Source organism: Chenopodium quinoa, unplaced genomic scaffold, assembly GCF_001683475.1.
Source record: "Chenopodium quinoa cultivar QQ74 unplaced genomic scaffold, ASM168347v1, whole genome shotgun sequence".
NCBI lineage: Eukaryota > Viridiplantae > Streptophyta > Magnoliopsida > Caryophyllales > Amaranthaceae > Chenopodium > Chenopodium quinoa.
Genome location: NW_018744301.1, coordinates 1897525 through 1915159, shown reverse-complemented (window position 1 = coordinate 1915159; position 17635 = coordinate 1897525).

Genomic DNA, 17635 nt, shown 5'->3' with positions numbered 1-17635 from the left:
TAAGTTATCGACTTACAAGCTTAGAATGAAGCAAGAATAGCAACATAAGTTGTAAGGTCGTATGCTTTGTTTAAAGACCTTTTAAGTAAAAAGGCTGGAACGAATAATGGTTATTATTATGTTCCATAATCAGCAAATGATCCGTTCACACACGGAAAGACTCACATTAAAAGAAAAGGTGAAATAGATGCGAATTTATTTGTATGGCATGGTTATCCAAGCGTTGAGTCAAGAATGCTTGATTATAAACAAACATTTCCTTAACATGGTAAACTCACTAAGTTGAAGTCATGGTCATGATTTGCGTTCCGAACATCTGTAGCAATGTCACATCAACAAGAACGTACTCAAGGCTCTATTAGATAGGCTCTTGATAGTTGGTCGATTCGAAATTGTTCTAAGACAAGCAAGTCTTACTTATTGAAATCGACAAAGCAAAGAGTTATTGTTCTTGGTATAGATAATTGACTCCAAAAGCTAAAGAGGATTCATTTACTTCAACCTTTCACAAAGAATTTGAAATAATATGGCTATATTGATCAAATGTGAACAAACTTGACCTTGAATAGTTCAAGAGTTCAGTGAAGTACGTAATCGACTTGGCAAGATATCAAACGTCTAGATTAGATAGAGCGATAATTGTTTGAGCCAAGCTTTACCATCACAAAGTTATGTAATTGAAATTTTCATAAATAACTCCACAAAGAACATAGTGTGTCTTCACGGAGACCTCGATGCCATTTAAAAACGACTCGAACAATGATGGATCACATCCCTTCCGATAAAGTTCTTAAAGATTTTCACAAATGACTAATGTTACACTAAACGAAATGTTGAAGCTAAGAAAGGACGCCATATTCAGTTATGGATACAAATAACTTCTAAAAGTCTTTTCAAGTATATGTCTAAGGCTCTTAGTCTCAGTGGGAGCAAAGTGGCTCATTGGGAGTTCACCGGCTAAGTAAAGCTAGGTGGCTCAGTGGGAGCTTAATAGCTCAATAAAGGCTAAGATAGCTCAAGTGGGAGCTAATTGTTTGTTTCACAATGAACTTTTACCCAAAGACAATATACATGTCTCTTTGTAAGCATTCAAGTGAGACCACGAGCATTACCTCCACAACCTAATTGAGAACATAGTGTTTGTTGCTCTAAGTGGTGTCTTTCTGGAAAGTAACACGTTTCCAAAACAAAAAGTGGGAGGAAAATGAACTCGATTCAATCGAGCTTAGCAACAAACTAGAACTGAGACTTTCGGAAGACCTTAAAAGGACTTCATGAGAATGCTTGATCAAGAATACTCAAAAGGACTTTACAAGAGCCTTAAAAGAGAATTCATTACTCACAAAACATCAGAAATGTTGGAGTAGGATCAACATAATAAAAGGGCTTTGGAAGCGCCTTGAAACTTAGTGATTGATGCAATTGCCCTGTATAGGTATAGAATTCACCAAAGGCTTGGATTGAATCCTATAAATTTTTATTAAGTTAGAAATAAACCTAAAACTTACAAGCATACTATTTACTATTATATAGTAAAGGAATAATGCCTTGTAAGATAGCTACGATAAATCCAAATTCCGAATAATGGTTAGAGGTGACGAGGGGAAAACTAGGTCGTTATCTAATCTTCCCTCGGTCAAACTAAATTTATAAACACTTAACAAACCTAAATACGAGTATAGAGGAAAGTCAAGGGTCGAACCCAAAGGAACGGTAATGTTCAAGCACTTTCAATTATGTGCCTAAGCTAGGTCGAAGCCGAAGGTAAGAGAGAATACTAACAACTAACAAAACAAGTAACCAAGGAAATAAAACACTAGGAACGGGGATCAACAAGTAATCATGTCAATTGCAACAACTTGGGAAGAGCATGCCAATCAAAGGTTGTGAGGACTAAATGATAAGAGTAATCAATAGGAATCAAAGAGCTATCTCCTAATTGTTAAGCTAGGGTTCACTATGAATAACAAACTAAGAGAATCACAATCAAAACCAATTGATAATTGCAATTCCTAAATCAATTGTTCAAGTCATTAGCAATTACAATGCAATCTAGCATAATTCTCAAGGCCAAATTGAATTACACACATGCAAACCTTCACTAATCACTTTAATCTCAACCATCAATCAACACAATTCCCAAATTAATCATAATTAATCAATCATACAAGTTTCACCCAATTCCTAGCCAAACAGCTATTCAAGAATCATCATCTATCAACTAACAACTATGGAAAACAAGAATCAACAAAATATCAAGAACAATTACTCTAATCAAACATCAAATATCAAAATCAAACCAAACAAACATCAAATTAAACAAAGCAATTGAATGAGATAGAGTTTAGAAATGCTCATTGATAATTAAGAAGATCTCCAACACAATTGTCACACTTGCATCTTCAATCTCTCAATCACCATTGAAATTCCTCACTTTCTCTCTCTAAAACTACTCCTAATCTAGCCTAATCTAGAGAGAGAAAAATATTCTTAAACTAAAGAATTACATGAATGAATAATAAAGGAAAACCAAAAACTATATAAACAAAAGGAGAAAAAAAGCTTAAAATCGTAAAAGACCCAGAAACTTGCGCCCGCGGAGAGGAACAGACACCCCGATAGCCGCGCCCGAGGTCGAGGGGCCAAGGCCCGCGCCCTCGGGGAGCCCTCGGGACAACCGCGGGTGCTTACTGCCCAAATACGGCAGTTTTGGAGCTGCAGCAACCCCGCGCCCATGGGTACTGTAGCCCGCGCCCGCGACAGTTTTCAAGGGCCAACTTCAGAAGGCTGTAACTTCCGATCTAAGAATCGTATGAAGGCGTGAAACCTATCATTGGAAAGCTCTTCAAGTCTTGTTTCCAACCCAACTTGAATCACCCTAATCCAATCTGTAGAACTTGAGATATGACTAAAACAATGCACAAAGGTCCTATTTCATACTTTGCAATCCTTCGTTTTCCTTTGTTTCAAACTCAAATTCAATTCCGAAAAGTGCATATTGATCCTAGTGGGTGTTATTTTCAATTCCCATGCATATAGCTCACGACGTACCTACAAAACAAGACAAAGAAACGGAGAAGCAAGAGAAATAGCCGAGAAATGAATAAAATGATAAGAAAGCCATTAAAAGCATGCATTTCTCTAAACTAACACAAAAACACGCGAATCGAGCATTATTCTCTAATAACACGACATAAACGACTACAAAGGATCATAGAAATATAAAGAAAACATAGCCTAAAGGAGCCATAAATGGCACGGATCAAATTCCCCAAGCTAAACTTTTGCTCGTCCTCGAGCAAAACAAAATCCAACCCAAGGGAAAAATGACAACATTATTCAAGCAAAGAAAGAAACAAGAAAACTAGAGAAGATGGGAATATACACTAACTCACTTTCGTAGGAATAACGGTCAATTTTAGCAACTAAAGACAAGCCATTTAAACCCCTAGATCTCCCTAGAGGACGAGTGATGCTCTCATAAGGGTATCCTAAGAGTTTACACATAACTCTCATAATAATACAAACAAGGAAAAGCATGAAAAAGAAAACAAAATACAAGAAAAGCAAACAAATGTTCATGAAAGGACTTTTGCAAATGTACAAGCACAATGAATGCAAATCTTTCTAAACAAGTAAGGGAGTGCACGCTATAAGATACCTAAGGTTGATTGAAACATAAAAATGCTAATCATAGGAACTAGTTATCACACTCCACTTTCATCCCAAACGGTCTTACCGCGTTCCCCCTAATAATCTCATATCTCCCCATAGTGAGCATCTCATAGATTCCGCGAAGGAACCGGAAAAAGATCAAATTTTTGGGCTACTCGACATCTTGACTTCGCAACCCCTTTCCTTAGGCAATGACCCATGATTCCCTCCCCCGAATAGTGACTCAGCTTTCTAGGTCGAAAGGTCTTTCCCCAAAGTTGTAACATAAGGCATAAAGGGTGAAGGTAGGCTAAAATTTAAAATTTGGAGGTTTTCCTAAAAAGTGAAGCAAAAGGGTGATCAATCCTTAACAACACGATCAAGAAATCACCAAGCAAAAGCAACACCCCCAAGCTTATTTGAAGCTATACTCACAAGAAATATATACAAAAAGCGTAAACGCTTCTCCCCCAAGCTTAAATGAATCATTGTCCTCAATGCTTAGAAGGAGAAAAGAATACATCAAAATATTTTTGAATTTTCACTTTTTTCAAATTTTTTTTCTTTTTTTTTTACTCAAACTTGCAAAATCCTCGCCTTTTGCTAAATTCGGACGGCTTTTTCTATAATGCAATTTATTAGTCCATGCCTTTTACGATTAAGGACGGCTTTTACTCAATCACTTGCCATTATTCACAAAGAAGACTTAATCACAAAGTAGCACTCATAAAAACCAAATTTCTAACTTATCCACCACAAACTCCATCATACGTGATCAATTTGCTTCACAAAAAACCAAGAATAGAAAGAAAATGAAACAAAAGGCCAAAGAACTAAAGTTGTGGCTTTAAAAGAAGGTATAAGGCTCAAATGGTTGCAAGAAGGAAAATGGAAACCCAAAAACAAATATGAATCAAACTAACCTAAAAATTAAAAATACCACCCCGAAAAAGGTGCCTTTGTCCTCCCTAGATAGCTCGGTCTCGGGTTTAAGAATCATACATCAAGCTTTATAGATTAGGCTTGCAAAGTCAAGGACCCCATGCCGCTCATGCAAGAATATGATGAAAGCTTGAACAAATATAAATCTCACATGGTTGTAGCAAAAACTCACTAAGGTTGTCAAATCGAAGATAGGGAGCAACTACCAACATGCCACAAACAAGTAGAATCCGGTTTCATGATTCCCCTAGTTCTAGACAACTACCTTAGCATGCTTTATCCTAGAATCAACCAAACGTATCTCAAACCGTGCACACCACTATCATTTAGGAAGAAAAGCATTCAATTATACAAGTCCAAATGTTATTATGTCCAAAGCAAGAACAAAACAAAACACAATGCAATTTTGCCTTGATAGAAACAAAAATCTTTTTGGAGTTTTTCAAAATATGAGAACATGGAAAAGCATATACAAGGGTGCATGACATATATGAATCAATATTCCACCAAACATGATAGAATACCCTCCCCCAAGCTTGAATGAGACAACATGCTCAAACATAAATCAATTTTTCCACGGGAGGGGAAAAACAAGGAGATTAATCCAATCAAACCAACATATGTCCAACAAGTCATCATCCACTAGAGAAAGAGCAAGGAAGAATATTGCCGGATATTAGGTGGGTGAAAATACCTGCCAATGACCCAATTTTAACCTTTCAAAGCTAACAACCTCTAATATTGAATCTTTCCTTCTATATGCTAGCAAATGTGGTGCCAATCTTCCTTGATTCTTGATCCAAATAGAAGCACCAAAGTATATCAAGTCATGTACCTAGAAAAAGGAACACAAACATTTCCATGAGATAAAATCTATTCTAAAAAGAAAAGAAAATGAAAGCAATAAAACACGGGTTACTTCCCGAGAAAGGCTTGCTTAAGGTCCAAGCTTGACCGCTCTAGAAAATAATAATTCAACGCGCGCAAGATCTTGTCAAATGCACTACTACACATTTCATAGGAGAGTAAGTATGCACATGACAAAATAAAGGCATGCAACAAGATTAATGCACACCTATGGAGTTGAGAAGAAGTATGCCAAGAAGAAGAAAGAGAGAAGGGAAAAACAAGAATATAAGAAAAAGGAAGAGAAATAAAAGAAAAAGAAGAAGGCATACTCTTCTCAACAAAATATTTTTGGTTGGAAATGCCACCATCGTCCTCAAAAGTCATCAAATGAGGCACTTGGGGGACTAAAGGCTTTTCAAGAGGAGGGGATATGAGAAAAGAAGGTAAGGGGACATGGGATAGGAGGGAATAAGATCAAGCTTTCTTGAAAATGAGTTGCAAGGTAAAGAAATAGGAATTGGTTGTTCACTTACACCACTATCTATTGAAACACAAACTCTCTCATCCAATTAACTCACATCCAAAGGGCTCTTCTCCAACTTGTCATTATTCAAATTTAGCTTATTCTCAATCACACCCTCCTCAAAAACTTCACACCCTAAATGAGATCTCAAAAGCTTCAAATCATCATCAAGGTTCAAAGGAAGCTCATCAAAGGGTTGAGGGTCAAACTTGGGAGGTAGCTCAAAATAAACATGAGAAGTACAATCTCCCTCTAAAAAGGCCTCACAATTCTCAATGGTGGAAAATGTAGAAGAGAAAGGATCATCAAAGGTGAAAGAAGAAAGCAATGGTTTAAGATTTGAGATAGGAGTTGGAGACTCAACCTCACCAAACACTTCACTCTCATCTTCATAATCATCAAAGGTAGGCTCTACCTCCTCAACCTTATCATAAGGGACCTTTTCTTCATCAAAATTGTCTAAGCTCAAGGCCTCACCCTCAAAGCAACCATGGTTATTAATCAAAGGAGATGGGGTGGAAGAAGGTTGGTTTTTAAAATTAAGGAATGGAGGAATGAAATCACAATCAAGGGAGGTGGGTGGGAGAATTGACTCACCAATTGGTTTTTCAACACTCAAAACCTCTTGGTCCTCATCACCCTCAAACATCCAAGCTCCCATGGAGACTACTTCATCCTCCTCGTCCTTACTCTCTTTCCTCACAACTTTTTCACGCTTCAAAAATTGCAATGTCCCATCCTTCATGACTTGAATTACCATTTCCTCAAAATTAAGAGAAGCCAACATTTTTAGTTTCTCTTCAACTCCATCTAAAGGCTCAATGGAACGAAATTCAAATTTGGAAGGTGGTTCAAAATGCAAACTCTCTTTAGGAGCATCCATCTCTACACCCTTTTCCTCACTCATGGGCTCTCTAACATCCTCCTCACATACTTTGGAGCTTTCAAAACAATCATCATCATCGTCTTCCATACCTACCAATGTGGTAGAAACTTCATTCACATTCAATATTGATGACAATTGACTCTCCATCTCCTTATTCTTCCTAAAAACACCCTCATTACTCTCTTTCAACTTTTTCAACATTTCCATTTGGTTTCTCACAATCTCCAAATATCTCATCTAATTTGGTTCCAAATTAGAATTCATCTCCAATTTCTCAAAGAACCACCAATTTGATTATAAGAAGACTCAAAGGTAGGATCTAAAGATTGGAAAGATGAAGAGCATTGAGGAGCATCATTGGGGAAAGAATTATGTGCAAGCATGCAAGGATCAACATTAGAGATATGAGTGGCATCATCAAATTGGGGAACGGGGGCACAAGTAGGCATGCAAGGTTCTTCATTCATGGAACATGGACCATAACAATCATCAAAGGAAGCATTTGAATAACCATGACCACGATCACAACTATCTCTAGCAAACCATACATAAAAGTCCCAAGCATCATCGATTGACAATGCCCGAAATCCACCATTAAACATGCTTTCAACAATGTCTCTAGTTTGCTCATTCAAATTATGATAACAAATCTCGCAAGCCTCCCAAATATGACAACCATGGTAACTAATGAAGTTCTCTAGTCTATTAAAGTACACCCAAAATGGTTCATCCTCTAATTGAGGAAATGAGGTATTTTCCATTTTATACAATACAAACAAAAATCAAATAAAAGAAAAGTATACACAAAGACCTAGACTCAAGCAATCAAAAACACTCAAACATAGACACCGTTCCCCGGCAACGACGCCATTTTGACGAGGGGAAAACTAGGTCGTTATCTAATCTTCCCTCGGTCAAACTAAATTTATAAACACTTAACAAACCTAAATACGAGAATAGAGGCAAGTCAAGGGTCGAACCCAAAGGAACGGTAATGTTCAAGCACTTTCAATTATGCGCCTAAGCTAGGTTGAAGACGAAGGTAAGAGAAAATACTAACAACTAACAAAACAAGTAACCAAGGAAATAAAACACTAGGAACGGGGATCAACAAGTAATCATGTCAATTGCAACAACTTGGGAAGAGCATGCCAATCAAAGGTTGTGAGGACTAAATGATAAGAGCAATCAATAGGAATCAAAGAGCTATCTCCTAGTTGTTAAGCTAGGGTTCACTATGAATAACAAACTAAGAGAATCACAATCAAAACCAATTGATAATTGCAATTCCTAAATCAATTGTTCATGTCATTAGCAATTACAATGCAATCTAGCATAATTCTCAAGGCAAAATTGAATTACACACATGCAAACCTTCACTAATCACTTTAATCTCAACAATCAATCAACACAATTCCAAAATTAATCACAATTAATCAATCATACAAGTTTCACCCAATTCCTAGCCAAACAACTATTCAAGAATCATCATCTATCAACTAACAACTATGGAAAACAAGAATCAACAAAATATCAAGAACAATTACTCTAATCAAACATCAAATATCAAATTCAAACCAAACAAACATCAAATTAAACAAAGCAATTGAATGAGATAGAGTTTAGAAATGCACATTGATAATTAAGAAGATCTCCAACACAATTGTCACACTTGCATCTTCAATCTCTCAATCACCAGTGAAATTCCTCACTTTCTCTCTCTAAAACTACTCCTAATCTAGCCTAATCTAGAGAGAGAATCTCTCAACCTAAGAGAGAGAAAACTATTCTAAAACTAAAGAATTACATGAATTAATAATAAAGGAAAACCAAAAACTATATAAACAAAAGGAGAAAAGAAGCTTATAATCGTAAAAGACCCAGAAACCCGCGCCCGCGGAGAAATTGGCCGAGCTCGCGGAGGGGAACGGACACCCCGATAGCCGCGCCCGCAAGGCCAAGGCCCGCGCCCTCGGGGAGCCCTCGGGACAACCGCGGGTGCTTACTGCCCAAATACGGCAGTTTTGGAGCTGCAGCAACCCCGCGCCCGTGGGTACTGTAGCCCGCGCCCGCGGCAATTTTCATGGGCCAACTTCAGAAGGCTGTAACTTCCAATCTAAGAATCGTATGAAGGCGTGCGACCTATAATTGGAAAGCTCTTCAAGTCTAGTTTCCAACCCAACTTGAATCACCCTAATTAGATCTATAGAACTTGAGATATGACTAAAACAATGTACAAAGGTCCTATTTCATACTTTGCAATCCTTCGTTTTCCTTTGTTTCAAACTCAAATTAAATTCCGAAAAGTGCATATTGATCCTAGTGGGTGCTATTTTCAATTCCCATGCATATAGCCCGCGACGTACCTTTAAAACAATACAAAGAAACGGAGAATCAAGAGAAATAGCCGAGAAATGAATAAAATGATAAGAAAGCCATTAAAAGCATGCATTTCTCTAAACTAACACAAAAACACGCGAATCGAGCATTATTCTCAAAAAACACGACATAAACGACTAAAAAGGAGAATAGAAATATAAAGAAAACATATCCTAAAGATGCCATAAATGGCACGGATCAAGAGGCCATACAAAAATCCGAGATTGACTCCATGATTGAAAATCATGTTTAAAACTTGATTAATTTGCATGAAAGGTGAAAGACCCATCGATTCAAATAAGCTTTCAAGTAGAAAACTAACAAATGTGGAAATGTATATGAATACGTATCTAGATTGGTTAAAAAGGTAATAATTAAATTCACATAGTTGATTTTAACACAAACCCATTCACCAATCGGAATGCTTAAGTCTTTTCGTGATTAATCTAGCAAAATTTCACATATGAAATATGGAAAAACAGATACCAAAACCGCCTTCCCAAAATAGGATTTCGGAAGTGACTATGGAATAGTCTAAGGGTTTTGAAAATCTAAATAATGCTAGATTTGAAAGCAAGCTCAAGCAATCCGTCATGGGATTAAAGGAAGCATTGCATATAGGAATTGGAACGTGTTTTCTCATAAAGTTAATAAGAGGATTGGCTTATGGAAAACATAGAAATTCTGATGAATAAGAAGTTTAGTTGGAGCAAAAGTAAAGGTCCAACGAGATGTTTACGAACTCTATTGTGAAACAACTATCAAATGCTAAATGTTTAGATTTGAAAGTATTTTTTCAATGGACCAAGATAAAGGCGATACTTAGTATACATATTGGGAATTAAGTTCTATGGTATAGACTTAATTAAATGTTTAAACGAGTAATGGAATTTACCATATTAACCATGAAGGACTTTGAAAGGCTTTCGACCCATATGTATAAAACTAAGTAAATGTTTGAACTAAGTATAAGCTAGGCTAAATACTAAGTCAAACAAAAAAGACTCTAGTAAGAGACTTTCAACCATATCACATAGCGAACAATTTAGTAAAGACTCAGTGAAACTGAATGAGCTAAAATGTCAAATTGACGGGATAAAGATTTAGATTCATTCTACAATTAAATCCATCATGTAAAGCTATGATATGGAATCGTCACACGACTTACTTGCTTAGAGCATGTGAAGTACGTATATAGTACCAATCAACTTGAATCTAAGTATTAGATTATAGTCAAGAACATCCAAAACACTTGGATGAGTTAGAGGATGATTTCTTGACGCATGGAAAAAAATATAATTTGAGCATTGATGATGCAAGCACAAGCCTTAAATAAGGATGAAATCCTTAATAAGGAAGCCATTTGTAAGCACGTGCTAATAAGCGTCATGGCTGGAGAAATGGTAATATGGATGTGCATTCATGTATAATGTGCGAAAATTTAAGGTAAATTTCCATGATCACAAGTGATTAGGGTATTCCAAATTATTGTGAGCCATTGGGAGTGAAACCCAAGCAAGGCATCATCAAGAAGTCTACTAAAGTATATGATGAGAATATTGCTGCCTTAAAAGGCAATAGTAAAGAAGATGTTAAATGGAAAGTTTGTTGTTGAACGTTGATGATTGTAGGTTGTCAAGCTGAAGGTCGCAAATCATGAAAATGAGTGGGAGCCATTGCTTGGAAAATAAATCCTAAATCACATGTAATTCATTAACACTCTCAAAATTTTATCATCTTATTATGGAAATGGTCGATAATGAAGATGCTAAGATTTGCAAAGTTATTATAACTAAACCTATGCAATAAGTGAACACAACATTCACAAATTGCGTGAAAGAAATCAAGCATATTAGATATGAGTATGATTTCTATAAATGTTTTATGAAGAGTACTACTCTTAAAACATTTGGGAAAACCAATTATCATAAGATGAAAAATTGTGAAGTTTCATAGTGGAATAAAAAATTTTCTAAATATTCCACAAAACTATTTAATTGTGGTTTAGAATTAAATAATGCGTCCATTCGATTTTCAAGAATATTCAAAATAGGGTATCAAGACAATGTCTTGGATAAAGAAACACCTATTGAGTGAACATTGAATATTTTAATCGAAAACTATCCCTAATCAAGGTCATTTATATGGTGGACCATTTTTGACAAATAGAGATTAGTGTGTAGTATGATTTATAGCACCGTTTCTTGTGCTATAAGGACATAAATCATTTGCACAGATATTGGTTTAGAACCATACTGGATCGACCTATGAGAATACTTTAAGAGATTCAAAATCGTCATAAGTATATTTCTCATTATTGCTATCGGAACTCTTTTCCTTGACAATGAGTACTGTGAGGTCTCTTGTTTGAGTACTAGTCCGTTTTTGATGTTGGTCAAACGTCTGCCGTAATTGGGGATTATAACGACAGTTATCAGGCGGTTATGTCCTCTTAGTAAGAGAAGCTACATTACAAGACTGGGAATGTCCCCGTATTAATAATAGGGAACATGTCTTGTTGTTCACAAGACCTCTCGAAGAGCGGGACTGTGAAAATGCATGGCCGTGCTCAAATGGATTTAGAAATCATCTGCTTATTGACAGTCAAACTCGGATTTTGAGAAACACTTCTGGACGTAACAAGGATTATGAATAATCTTACCCTGTAGTTCATGAAGAGACATAAGAAAGGGGCTATACAGTGAATGCGCACTTATTCGGAAGGACAAGTGGGAGATTGAAAGGAATGGTGTCCTTCGAACAAGTGTATTATTCTGATGGTGGGTTCAGAATTATTATAAATCTAATATATTCAACAAGGTTAAGTGATCGAAATGCCTAGGTGGAGGCCGCTTTCGATCAATAATATTAATTTATAATTAATATTACAGCTTAATCTTGACTGAACACTTCGAGTCACACCCAAGCAATTAACAAACCAACTCGACAAATTAATTCGGAAGAAATTAATGAGTCGCCTAAGTATTAAATATTTAGACGTTGGAAATTCGAGCTTAGAGCGTCGAAACCGAGTGTCGGAAGTCAAGTTAAAATATTAAATGACGAGACGCGCAAAATAATAATAATAAATCGACAATATTCAAAAAATACCCCTAGCATCGGAATGCCCCGAGCATCCGAATGCTAGGGGCATAATATGCTAGCACTGGTGGTTAGCAAGCACACCATGCTGAGCCAAGGGTGGCTGGCTGGTGCGTGTTAGCGCACCGTGCATATCATTAGCTAGCAGCCGCAAGCACACTAAGGCAGCAGCTGCTAGCAGCCCGCACATAGTGTGCGCAACATGCTAAAAGCAGCCCAAACTTGGAGTGCGTGCCTTGCTAGCCACAGGAGCAGCCCGCAACTCCAAGTGCGGGGGCTGGGCTTCGGCTGGGCCTAAGGCTCGGGTAGTAGGGCCGAAGAAAATGGGAACAAGTGGGTAAGGGACATGTGGCACAAGAAGAGTATGGAGTGGGGAACAAGTACGGTCCCCTAATCTCCAAGTGGTCCTCACTTCCCTTTACATGTAATAGTGACACTTGTAGATTTATTATTAGTTTGCTTATTTATTTTAATTTAGCTTTAAAATAAATTGTGGAATTTCATGCTCCCACATTGATGGGATAGAAATTCCCACTATCCCTCTTTCCTATAAATACCCATCTTGGGTTTTTGGGAAGAGTGCTTGAGTAGGAGTTCAATAGAGCATTGCATTAGCAAAAACTTTTAAACTCACATAATACTCGAGTTTTGGTCGGACCTCTCTAATCTCGAGGTAACGGACCTAAAAGTTGGTAGTTGTTTTGCGAGTGGATCTCCGTCGGAGGCTCTCGTAATTTCGGGGCTTAACTTCTCAAGTAAGAGCCCAATTTATGGGGGGAAGCACGCGCCAAAGGTAAATTTTCTATTTTGCCCTTTTTTGTTTATTTATGCATTAGTGACATTATTTATTGCAAGCGTGATCCTTGGCTCTGGTTTTTTCCGCGGTGAGTGGGACTCACCAAACCCCAACACAATTCCCCTGCCCCTCACACTGCCTTGTTGTACATACATTCACTTTTATGAATAATGACAATCAACCAATCGAGACCACAATTTAATCATCATTAACTTTTCTGTAGCATTGATACAACCATTGGTTCACACAGACCACACACTTTTAACACGGTCATCAGGAGGCAAAAAATCACACAAATTTTCCCACCCCATGCTTACAATGTTATACAATACAGTAGTACTCCCTCCGTCCCCGAAAGAACGACCCATTTGGCCTAATTTTAGTCCCAAAAAGAATGACCCATTTATAAGAAGGGTGATCCCATCGTAAAGGGGTACTCTCCTTAAATGCCCATGGCCACATAAAAGCCTATGACTTTACACTTGTTAAAGGTGTAGTAGGATTTGAATTCTTGACTGTTTAGGGGACCTTAAATTAGAATTGATTCTATCATTACAGTTTTTTTTTAAGAAAGAAGTAGGGAGTCGACAATGAGTTTTAGGAACAACTCATAAATCTCGTTCATGCCTTTCTTCCATGTGGAGTTCATGGAATAATTAGCACGAATCATAAGTTTACCCATGCCCAAATTGGCCTATAAACGAGAAATGAGTTCGGGAGCGAAGGTACAAAAATAACGTTCCTTTTAGAGGGGAATCGTTATCCTAGCCCTAGTGCGGCCTCTACTTGCTCTTCCTGTTTTGCAATTTCATCACCAAACAAATATATGCAACGCGATACCTAAAACTATGTTAGTTGATTTTATTTACCATCATTGATTCACGTAGGAATTACATCGTAATGTCGTTATTATTATTTAATCAAATTCGTGCAAAGGACAAGAAAATAAACAATATTCGCCTTGGCTTAAGTGATCAACCAACAATTATTTATTTCAATTCTAATCTTTATTTAACACAAGATACTCTGTGAGATTGATTAATTAATTATTGTAAAGGTGATCAAACAACACTAATTAATTAATTCAGGTTCTTTTAAACAAAAAAATAAATGTGATTTAACTAAGTGCTTGGGAATTTACCACTTCTCTTTGCTAGATCTCCGTTTAGAACACTTATGGACTCCTACTTGTTGGGGAACCTCCACCGTAGTAACAAAATATCAAAAGGGTGAGTGTTTAGGACAAGAGGGGCTAGGTTGAACAAGTTCAGAAGTATTTCGCCACAATTTTAGGTTATTTTATGTCTGTTTAAGCCTCGGTTTAAGCTCTTAGTCATAGGGAATGATTAGATTTAGGGTTTCGAACATTCTGCCGCAGCAGGTGTCGCATGCAACAGGATGAGTTGCGCGTGGTATCCCAGCGCAAGTGATTAGGTTGCACTTCTATAGGCAGCGCAACTAATTGTCGTGCGCGCGACTTTATGGTAAGATTCGATTTTATATTTTCCGTATAATTCTGAATCTTCCGCAGCGCAACTTTGGAGGTTGCGCTGGGTGTGGCGCGCAACTAAATTAGTTGCGCGCGGCAGCCCAGCGCGACTGTTTGAGATGCGCGCGGCCTTTTCTGCGACAGCACTAAGATTTAACCTAGGCGCTCCTAAATCCGTCATGATTAGGTTTTAAGCACGGGCTTAAGCCTAATTATGACCGAGTTTAGTTAATTGGACCTTTGTTTTGGCTTTTATATTTAATTTGGGCTAGTCCTTTGTGTTTTGTGGCTTAACTAGTTATTCTTAAGTATTGTTCACTTTGATCCAACATGAACATGGTTTTATTTATCGTCATTGCACTTCATGACAGGACAGGGGGCCAAAAGTAGATGTCTACAGTTAGCCCCCACTTTGATCGAGTCTGGAATAGACAATGATCAAAGTAGTCAAGGAAATAAATTCGAGACTCATTCTGCGAAGTTCTCTAAGGATAGAAAATCTTTCAGTAATTTTTAAGGATATCGAAACATTCCTTGGTTCGCTAAGTGTTTGAAACAAGTAGCTATTAAGGCTAGAAAAAGTTTTTCCTAGTCTTAACGCGCTAAAGAATCTAGATTGATCCTTTGCAATTGTAGAATACTTTTACAAGTAAAGGTGTTCTAGGTGATGTCAAGTCATGAAAAGAGATCGGTTTTAAAAGGATAAAAGGGGAAGATTTCCTCTCAATCATGTCATCGTTGGTCTAAAGTCCCTTGATATGTCATTGTAACTTTAGCCTGACTTTAACAAAGTAAAATCTAAAAAGGGGTTTTCGGTATTCGAGCCGAAATGGTCCGGTATTCGAGCCGGATGTCCAGAAGATAGAAATACATGTCTCAGGACTGGAGGCATATATCCAAATCCATTGAGAGGAAAGAAAGTCAACAACTCTCTCAGCAGTTTTTTCCACAAGATAAGTACACGTGTCTCAGGACTAGGGGCACGTGGCTACATGGGCGCGACATCGTCTCGTCGCTTCTTTATACAGGGGATGATTTTGACACCCTAACTGTCAGGTAAGTTAGTAAGCGCACTAACTACCGTATTTGCTCCCATTCAAGAAGTGCTTGTTCCTGATGGTTCGACACGCCTGTCAACTTGTGAGCTAAAGCCTACAATGATTCTCTACCATTCAAGTAAGTGAAATTTTACGCAACACCTACTGTACACACCTAAAAATGTCTCCCCAAAACCAAACCCGAGATGAACAACCTTTCACTGTCATTATTGATTAGGTTGAGTATTTAATCTTGGAGTGCTTAAATCCATATTTTCATTTCATAAAGCAACCCAATTCCTAGATCATTCCCCCAAACCATAACTTATTTTCCTCTTTTCGTGCCTTTAAACCCAAAATAATTCATTTCGTGTCTTTTTTTATAAAAACGTTTATTCCAGTTTATTTTGGTCCATTATCTGGGTCAATGATTGAATAGTTAGATGGGGCATTAAAAGAGCTTTCCGACGATATATTATAAGCCCAAATACGAGTTATAACGAATAAGTTATGGCCAGAATATTAAACTGAGCCCAAACCGAACCTAAGCCCACCTTACCTACGACCCAATGATCATGTGGAGGGTCCAAATGATTTAATCCAATTCCTAAACCAATTAGGATTAATTAGAAACTTCTATAACTTTCTAAAAGATCCTAATTATCCTTTTTGAAAAGATAAGATCAAAGAGTTTGATATTGAATAAAACTTTTCTTTATTTTTTAAAGTCCTAATTCTATTCGCATTGAAAGACGTTCAAAGATAGACAGATATTATTTTCGTACCTCATATTTTTTATCCAAATTTTATATGGTTGAATATCCCTTGAAATTATCTTTCCAATGATATATTATAATATCAATTCCGAGCTATAACGGAAAAGATATGAATAAAATATCAAACTCTATCCAAAACTGACACTGTCTCGCTATTTCGGCCATATCTTTTATTATATAATATATTTTAATACTATTTTAATTGTTTTAGAAAGTAGATTTCCAACGACATATTTTTTATCTTATTCCAATTTCTGGATCAAAAGATATGATAAAAACAAAAACCGCAAAAACTGTTGTCTATCGAGTTTTATTCCGATTTAATTCGGATCTTATCTTGTTTTTTCAACCCTTCTTTTTTCTCTATAAATAGAGTTCATATCACCACTTTTCCAATGATCAACAAGGTTTATCACAAAATCATTCTCTTCTCCCTCTTTAGCCTAAACACTAGCCTCCCTATTCTTCCAAATACATCTCTTAAGCACTCCAAGGAGTTCATACTTAACCCAAAGTTTTATACTTAAACCAAGGCGTGAAAGGTAGAATTAACTGAGAGTTTGGACCAAATAAACTCTACATTTATTTAATTTAGTTATTTCAATTTGATTTATATTTTAATTGAAGTTACTAACAGTTTATTCATGATGTAGCAATTCAAGGAAACACGGAAAAGTGAGTAATTGATTCGCTTAATTACTCTTATTTTAATATTGTTATTATCATGATTATGATTTGATTTTACTAACGATATTATTTTTAAATTGCTTCCAATATTAATGTTTACTCTATTATTTTTTATGATTTCCATATTGCATGTTAAAGGGAATATGTAATTGAAAATCACGCCTAATAAGATAATTTGGACAACCGGTTTAGGATCCTTTTTAATCTTGTTATTAATTCAAGTGATCACAATATTTTAGAATTATATGTTGCATTAATATTCAACCAATTTAGCTTAATAATAGTTTGGAGCGAATTGAGTATTTTGTTTGCATGTCTTTGAGATCGCAGGAATGCTTTTCACTATAAGAATCAAGTAGAGGCCAATATGGGCGAATGTGACTCCATGACTCACTTCGTACCATCATCCCCGATCCTCCTTTCGTGGTTTCGAACCATATGGAGTTAGTAATCTCATGGATTATGAATGCGGTGTAACCTTCACGGGTCAATCGTTGTTGCCTATCGTTGTCCCT